We start from the raw sequence: 9615 nt of genomic DNA, 5'->3' as shown, positions 1-9615 counted from the left end.
AACCCAAGGGAAAGAAAAAGCTAGGTGGCGAATGGTAAAACCCATGTTGGGCATTGCTGGAGGAGTTTTATTCAAGGCAAACTATCAAGGGGTTCCCATTATAACCAAACCATGTAAAGAACGCAAAATCCAGGAACATAACACCGATATGACGGAAACTAGGGCGACAAGAGTGGAACAAAACACCAGGCATAAGGCCGGGCCTTCCACCCTTTACCAAGGATATAGATGCATTAATTAAATAAGAGATATTGTGATATCCCAACAAAATATCCATGTTCCAAACATGGAAGAAGCTCCAATCTTCATCTGCAACTAACAACGCTATAAGAGGGGCTGAGCAAGGCGGTAACATAGCCAAACAATGGTTTGCTAGGACAAGGTGGGTTAGAGGCTTGGCTCAACAATATGGGAGACATGATAAGCAAGTGGTAGGTATCGCAGCATAGGCATAGCAAAAGAACGAGCAACTAGCAAGCAAAGATAGAAGTGATTTCGAGGGTATGATCATCTTGCCTGAAATCATGCAAGGAAGAAAAATGAGTCCATGAAGAAGACAAACGGACGTAGTCGAACTGGTCCTCACAAACGCGATGTTATCGGAACCAACCCGAAGAAGCAACACCGGAAAGAAGCACACAACATAGTAAACAACCAACACATGAACATGGCATGATATGCGGGATGTGGTATGCGGTGCATATGCATGATTTGGAAAGGAATGATTGAACCTGGCCTCAACTTGTAAATCCAAGAGTGCCACTATAAAGAGGAGTTGATTTTGGTTGAAATCGATATAAAGATCACCGGAATCGGATGCACGGTTTGGAAATGACAAGCAAAACAAATTTGGCACCGGCCTGCGTCAGCACGAGACCATCTAAATGCATCAAGAAGAACATTCTACTGCACTCAAACATGGGAACAAAATACATGGAAGGGATCCACTCATGATGCTTGAGAAAAGATGAACACTGAGCTACAGCTAATTCACTCATTAACAGGTTCAAACAAGCATGGCAAAAGTGCAAAAGATAACAGGTTACAGACTTGGTGAAATTAACAGCATGTCAGGAATTTATCATCAGGAAGAAATTTTTAGAGCATGATAAATACATGCTACAGGAACATATCATGGCAAAGCAAGGCATGGAATGAAGCCACTCAAAGCATATAACAAAAGTCCCTTACTGACCATGAGCCAAAAGGGTCAGCGAATACAATTGCAAGCATGTGAACATAGCAAAAACATAAATAGATTCAGACTTAGTGAAAAACTGGAGCATGACAAAACAGATAACGAGTAGGCATGTTTATGAGCTCGATGCACTCACTACAAGGCATTGCATGACAAACTAAGCATACAACCAGTAAATAGACATGGCATAGAAGCTAGACATGGCAAGAACAACAACATAGCATGCACGGATCAACTACAACAAGCTCAGCAAAATCGCTAAACATGTTAAAAATCTGCTAGGAACATTTTATAGCAAAAGTAGAGCTCGATTGAATCAAGCTAGGGTGCTCCATAATTGCAAACAAAGACATGGATGGATAGAGCACAACAATATCTACAAAACATCCTTACTGATCATGCTCAAAAGAGGCACGGATCACTAGGAAACAACATGAACATATGACATAAAACAAATGACAGGCCAAGGACTTAGTGAAATTCTAAGTCCCTGACATCAGCATCATTGAGTAAGCTACTTTGCATGCTTGTGCTAATCACCATAAAGATCAAAAAAATACATGGCATACACCCTTGTAGAGATGGCATGGCATACATCAAAATACATGTAGAGCTCAGGATCATAGCATGCACACATTAATCATGGCAAAAATGACAAAAGGCCATTTGCTGAAATAGATCTGAAACTATCCTCACATAGCACTCTTCCAACAGCATTTTGGGCATCAAGATGAGCTCAAATGAACTTGATGCAATGAGATGAAATGATGCACTCTTCGAGACGAACATTTTGATATGCTACACGCACAAATCGGAGCCATGGATGCATAGTTATGATGAGATGAAGTATGCATAAAAAAATGTGAACAGAGACGAGGACTTGCTAGAATTCTCACCCCGCGAGATCTAGGGTTTGCATGGTTTTCAAAGCGGCGGCGGATCTGGCCGAAGTTCGCCGGAGAAGGAACGGGGAGGCGGCCGGAGTTGGAAGGAGAGGTCGGCCGGAGTGCGGGGAGGAGCGCCGGCGAGGTGCGGGGACTCGGATCCGGGGAGGGTGGCGCCGGATCCCACCAGGGCGAGGCTGCGGAGGTCCGGCGGCGTGAGGAAGACGGCGGCTCCGGCCGGCGAGCTCAACGGCGGGCGGCGCGGGTGGCACTACGTTGAGTGGGCGGAGGGGTTGACTCGGTGGCGCGGGAGTGAGGCGGCGGGGCGGCACAGGTGATGTGGAGGCGAGGCAGCGAAGAGCAGCCGCGAGGTTCCGGTCGCCGGAATTGGTCGTTGGCGACGGGCGAAGACGGCGGCGGAGCAAGGACGGTGAGGCGCAAGGCGCTGGCAACGGGCGACACGCGGGGGCCGGTCCGGGCTCCGATGGGCTCGGGCGGGCCTGCCCCAGGCCCGGGCGGGCCGCGGCAGGGCTGGAGGACAGAGAGGGCGGCGGTGGTGAGGTGGCATCGTCTGATTGGACGGAGGCGGCGGACACGTCCGGTCCGGCACGGACATCTCCGGCGGCGCGAGGAGGAAGAGGACTAGGGTTTGATCTGCGCGGAAATGAACGGGGTGCACATATTTATAGGTAGAGGGAGCTAGGAGAGTCCAAATGAGGTGCGGTTTTCGGCCACGTGATCGTGATCGAACGACCGAGATGATGGTGGGGGTTTAGGTGGGTTTTGGGCCACTTTGGAAGGGTGTTGGGCTTCAACACACACGAGGCCTTTTCGGTCCCTCGGTTAACCGTTGGAGTATCAAATGAAGTCCAAATGGTATGAAACTTGACAGGCGGTCTACGGGTAGTAAACCAAGGCCGCATGGCAAATCTCGGTCCAATATGAAAACGTTTAACACCCGCACACGAAAAGAGGTAGAAAGGGACACCGGGTCACATAGGAGCGCCGGATTGCAAAACGGACAACGGGGAAAATGCTCGGATGCATGAGACGAACATGTATGCAAATGCAATGCACATGATGACATGATATGAGATGCATGACATGCAATAAAATGACAAGGCAACAACAGTGAATAACTGGAAGACACCTGGCACATCGGTCTCGGGGCGTTACAACACTCCACCACTACGAGAGGATCTCGTCCCGAGATCTAGAATGGCACCGGAGGGAAAATGGAAGAGAAAGAGAAGAGGTAAAACTAAGTTGCTTCTTTGACAAATGAGTGAAACCAAAGAACCTTGAAAAGGTTAAGCCATTTCGAGAAAAGAACACAACGGAGATGAACAAAGTTGAAAACACTCCGTTAGAAAAGAGGAACAAGGAAGAAACAACTTTGGACATCACTCCGATTGAAAAGAAAAAAAGGAATTGAATAAGAACTTGATAAGATGATAAGATACTTGGATGAAAACATGACACTCCGGTTGGAAAAGGATTAGCAAAGAAGATCATATGGTCTTGACAAACCGAGATGAGGAGTGAAAAGAGCAACATCACTAGACCTCCTTGAGAAAGAATAGAATATGGATAATTGAGATAAAAGAATGTAGCAGAAAATGCCAACTTCTGCTACAAAAGAGCTTCAAAAGGCATCTTTAGGAGAAGGGTCGAACGGAGTTGTCGGAAATCCAACAACGAAAAGGATAAGCTTTATATGGTCTTATGGAATACATCTCAAATTATGAGGTGACAACCTGCCACTCACGGGAAAGAGAATTGGATTTGTATAAACAAGGTGATGTGAAGATTATTTCACCGGGAGGATAAATGAAGAACTTGGATCATTTATAAGCACCATCATCAGCAATAATCCTTAGGGAAAGTTTTAGGTGAAATATAACCCAAGATAACTCCAACGAAGAGGTTGATGGATTTAAAATACCTCATTCTTGACGACATGTGAATCATGAAACATGAACTCAAATTTTCAAGAATGACATAATACCACCTCCAATGATATGGAAGAAAGAATTGCACTCCGGATTGCAAGATGAAGAATGCTTGAGTTCCTCTGAAAAGAATCTTGATGAACACTTCGAGAAGGAATTAAATCCTTGATGAACCATCATGCAGAACCTTCATGAAGAACTCTGTTAAACAAAAGAATGATCAAACGGAAGGAAAGAGAAGTTGAAAACACAGGTGAGTCCTTGCAATGATTAGATGGATATTCGCGACGATATAGTTGAGACACCTTGGAACTCTGGTAAAAGAAAAGATGAATAATTGAGATCAAGAATTTTAATGAACTTCCGGAATAAGGAATTAATCACTTGGGTGAATCAAGAATAAGAATTATGTTACGCTTATCCTTCACCAATTTAAATTGATGACAAGCAATGGATTTGGCATACTACTTATTCTCATAGAAAAGATTAAGAGAGATATCGCGCAAACTTGAGAAAGTCTTCAACGAATCACCGGTCGGGTTGAAACAACGAATAAATTGATATGATGAATGAAGGAAGACAAAATCTTGGAAGAACCACCGTAAGAATTTGGAAGAACGAATAAATTGATATGATAACCAAGGAAGAGAACTCTTGAACGAAACACCGTAAGAATTGAAAAAGAATGAAGTAAAGGGATGAATCACCGGGTAAGAATTGTGAAATGAATGACGATACTTGAGACAATCTAGATACATGAGAACGAAGGGATCATGACTAATTAGAGATCACTTGAACGATGCACCGGTAAGATTGGAGAATGATAACTGAAAGCTGAGAATGAATAAACCTGAAATGATGGTCTCCGGATAATCAAACTAAGAAGACTCTTGAACAGCTCCGGATGGGTGAAAAGAATTCTCACAATCAAAACAATTATGAGAGGATGGCCGAGAATGGGGAAAGATTTAAAAGAAACTCTTCTTCGGTATCCAAAATCTAAGAATTACGATGAGAAACACCATCATGAATTGTTGAGTCACTCCAAAATAAAGAAGAATGGAAAAATTGAACCAACAATGAAAAGAATTTGAAAGATCTTGGAGAAATACCTATGACTGAGGATGAATCATTCTTACATCAAACTTTGAAATGAATTTGAGGATAACTCCGGAAAATTAGAAGAGTCAGGTAAGATCCTGGGAAAAGACCTGTGGGTTAGGGCCCACTCAAGAGAAACACCGTTGAAATGATTTAGAAGAGAGGTTGCACCAGATGAATTAAATGACTTGAATGAGATAACATCCTCGAAAGAGCTTGAACGAATGTAGAGTGGAAACACGAATCTTCGAGATATCTTGAGCACTCCGGAACAATTGAATAGTGAGAAGTGGATGATTAAGAGGTGCACCGGCATGAGAAGGTATTTGAAACTAGGAAAAGGATATGATCAACAAAGCTTGACTTGAAACCACCGGAGATGAAAAGAATGAAGAATGACGAACTAGAAGAGCATCTTCATGTGAACCACCGGGTAAGAACATTGAAAGAAAAGAATGAAGAGACTTCACAAGAATAAAAGGGTGCTTGATTAAGAAATCCGAGTCCTCGAAGAAAAAGGGTGGGAGGGCAGGAAAACAAAGGACTTTGGGATGGATGAAGCAACACCGTTGAGAAGATTTGAGTTGAACTTGCGGATGTTGAAAAAAAATTGGATCCACTAGAAGAGAAATACGTCGGTCGAAAAAGATTGACATGACAAACCGAAAGATCGAGAAGGATTAGTATTCCCATAGGAGTATGAGAACATTTGACTTTGAAGCAACTCGAATACCACAACTCAAAAACAAAACAAAGGATTGGTTTGCAAAATAAGCCGGAGCAAACATATGATAGAGATTTCATCCGAAGTTTTCGTGGTGGGGCCTACACAGGCTCGATCGTACAGCACCATCATGTACAAGGCAGTGCACATGACATACGAAGCGTCCCCAAGTCAGCATAGCCAAGGACTCTTTAAGACACAACAATACCACTGTAAAACCAACCTTGGATAGGCGGACCACTAGACGTCGAACCCCAATTTCATATCATACATCTGTCGGAAAGATACCCTAAGAGCTACTTGAATTCCCACTTATAAACTCCCGCCGGCCGGCGAGCTCGATGGCGGGCGACGCGGGTGGCACTCTGTTGAGTGGGCGGCGCGGTTGACTCGATGGCACAGGAGTGAGGCGACGGGGCGGCGCAGGTGACATGGAGGTGAGGCAGTGAAGAGCAGCGGCGAGGTTCCGGTCGCCGGAGTTGGTCGCCGTCGACGGGCGAAGACGGCGGCGGAGCAAGGACGGCGAGGCGCTGGCGACGGGCTACACGCGGGGGCCGGTCCGGGTTCTGACGGGCTCGGGCGGGCCTGCCCCGGGCCCAGGCGGGCCGCGGCAGTGCTGGAGGAGAGAGAGGGCGGTGGTGGTGAGATGACGGCGTCCGATTGGACGAGGGAGGCGGCGGACACGTCCGGTCCGGGACGGACATGTCCAGCGGCGCGAGGAGGAAGAGGACTAGGGTTTGATCTGCACGAAAATGAACGGGGTGCACATATTTATAGGTAGAGGGAGCTAGGAGAGTCCAAATCAGGTGCGGTTTTCGGCCACGGATCGTGATCGAACGACCGAGATGATGGTGGGGGTTTAGGTGGGTTTTGGGCCACTTTGGAAGGGTGTTGGGCTGCAACACACACTAGGCCTTTTCGGTCCCTCGGTTAACCGTTGGAGTATCAAATGAAGTCCAAATGGTACGAAACTTGTATGCATGAGACGAACATGTATGCAAATGCAATGCACATGATGACATGATATGAGATGCATGACACGCAAGCAAATGACAAGGCAACAACAGCGAATAACTTGAAGACATCAGGCACATCGGTCTCGGGGCATTACAGATGTCCACAGGACTGACCGCGACATCGGAATCGATCTCTGTGGCGATGTCCACAAGATGGACAGCGGCATTGGAATCGATCTCCGGGGCGATGCCAACAGGACGGGTCACGACATCGGAATCATCAAGGACGTCCACCGGCACCTGCAAAACCCTAACATATTAGCAAGCACATTGCAAATAATCAAAAACCACAACTATGGTAATAAGCCATTATTTTTTACCTTGTGCAGCTCACCGAGGGATCTCATCCCTCCGGGGGCCATCTCCTCGTCCTCGATGGGGGCCATCACCTTGCCAGGGAAATACTGCTTCTCAACGGCGACTATCTCCTCAAACTTGGTCTTGAGCCTCACATAGGTGGTAATCAGAGTTCCTGGGGTAGGCACGGTGGGGCCCTTGCTGTTCTTCCAACTTTCTTTGAGGAGTTCGTCCGCCAACGTCCTCAACTCTTTGGCCAGTGCTTGTTCCTTGGAGTTCTTCATCTCCATGGGTTGGCCCTCCAACATGGTCAACTCGTTGGTCGTTGCTCGCTTCCTGGAGATCGCTGTCTCCAGTAGGTTGTCCGTCGGCAACTCTTTGCCTAGTGCTCCAGGATCCATCAATGAACTGACAAACAAAGAGCAATCGAAAGGAAACCACAATCGCACTGAAAACGGGAAAAGAATAGGATGTGAGAATCGGTCAGTGCTTCGCAAAAAGAAGATTCTTGGAATGAAAATATAGCAGCATAACTGATTCGCCCACCTTTCCTTCGTCGGTACAGAAGAAAAATGGCAGAAGTGAGTAGCCTGGAGTGAGGTTTTCCTCAAGAAAGGGAAGAAAGGGCTTGAACGAGTGTTCTAGTGAAATGATGGTTGCTTCGTCCAGTCCAACTTGGAGGCCACCTTGCCACTGCTGGTAAAGGTGTGGGTTCTGTGATATGACGGGTCATGACGACCACACCGGGGTGACAGGTGAGTCTCGACTGCAGCACCTCGCTGTGATTTGGTGGATGGCACGCGGGCCCGGATGCTTTGAAATGTCCCGCATGTAGATAGAGCGGCTAGTCATATAGGAGTGCTCAATACTGTGCACCGCGACCAAGGCAGAGAGGATGATACGTCTCCAATGTATCTATAATTTTTGATTGCTCCATGCTATATTATCTACTGTTTTGGACATTATTGGGCTTTATTATCCACTTTTATATTATTTTTAGGACTAACCTATTAACCGGAGGCCCAGCCCAAAATTGTTGTTTTTTTGCCTGTTTTCGGGTTTCGAAGAAAAGGAATATCAAACGGAGTCCAAACGGAATGAAACCTTCGGGAACGTGATATTCTCATCGAATACAACTCAGGAGACTTGGACCCTACGTCAATCCACATAACAGGAGGCCACGAGGTAGGGGGCGCGCCTACCCCCCCCCCCCAGGCGCGCCCTCCACCCTCGTGGGCCCCATGTTGATCCACCGACGTACTTCTTCCTCCTATATATACCCACGTACCCCCAAACGATCAGATACGGAGCCAAAACCCTAATTCCACCACCGTAACTTTCTGTATCCACGAGATCCCATCTTGGGGCCTATTCCGAAGCTCCGCCGGAGGGGGCATAGATCACGGAGGGCTTCTACATCAACACCATAGCCTCTCCGATGAAGTGTGAGTAGTTTACTTCATACCTATGGGTCCATAGTTAGTAGCTAGATGGCTTCTTCTCTCTTTTTGGATCTCAATACAATGTTCTCCCCCTCTCTTGTGGAGATCTATTCGATGTAATCTTCTTTTTGCGGTGTGTTTGTTGAGAGTGATGAATTGTGGGTTTATGATCAAGTCTATCTATGAATAATATTTGAATCTTCTCTGAATTCTTTTATGTATGATTGGTTATCTTTGCAAGTCTCTTTGAATTATCAGTTTGGTTTGGCCAACTAGATTGATCTTTCTTGCAATGAGAGAAGTGCTTAGCTTTGGGTTCAATCTTGCGGTGTCCTTTCCCGGTGACAGTAAGGGCAGCAAGAAACGTATTGCATTGTTGCCATCGAGGATAACAAGATGGGGTTTTCTTCATATTGCATGAGTCTATCCCTCTACATCATGTGATCTTGCTTAAGGCGTTACTCTGTTTTCACTACAAAAAAAAAAAGACACATGCGTGACATTTTGGGCCGAACGAAATTTTTTCTGTCATACATATGACACTTCTATGATGATAATCGTGACAAAACCCGGTCTCATTATAGATGGGGTGGGCTCCTACTTCTATGACAAAAAATCATGACAGAAAATGGGCTTTTCGTCCTGGGTGAGCCGGAGACGCAGCTGCATGACATTCTTTGGGCCGTCCATGACAGAAAAAACCATTGTAGAAGCGAGTGGGTGGAAAATTTCTGGGAGTTCCCGGTTACGGTGGGAGGTTGGGGGCCGAGCGATGCACATTTCTCTCGTACACGTACGCGCGTGTGTGCTAGGCGTGTGCTCTAACTGAACTCGAGCGAGGCGTTGGGCTCTAACTGAACCCAAGCAATTGCACTGTAGGCTACACGTTACTGAACACGAGCGATTGATCGATGGCTGTTAACTAAACCCGATCGAGCGATTCCTTCACTACTGCTGCTAACTGAAGCCGATCGATGGGATGAACAATGAGTGTTGCGGCG

Source organism: Triticum dicoccoides, chromosome 3A (genome assembly GCF_002162155.2).
Source record: "Triticum dicoccoides isolate Atlit2015 ecotype Zavitan chromosome 3A, WEW_v2.0, whole genome shotgun sequence".
NCBI lineage: Eukaryota > Viridiplantae > Streptophyta > Magnoliopsida > Poales > Poaceae > Triticum > Triticum dicoccoides.
Note: the sequence above shows the minus strand (reverse complement) of the source record.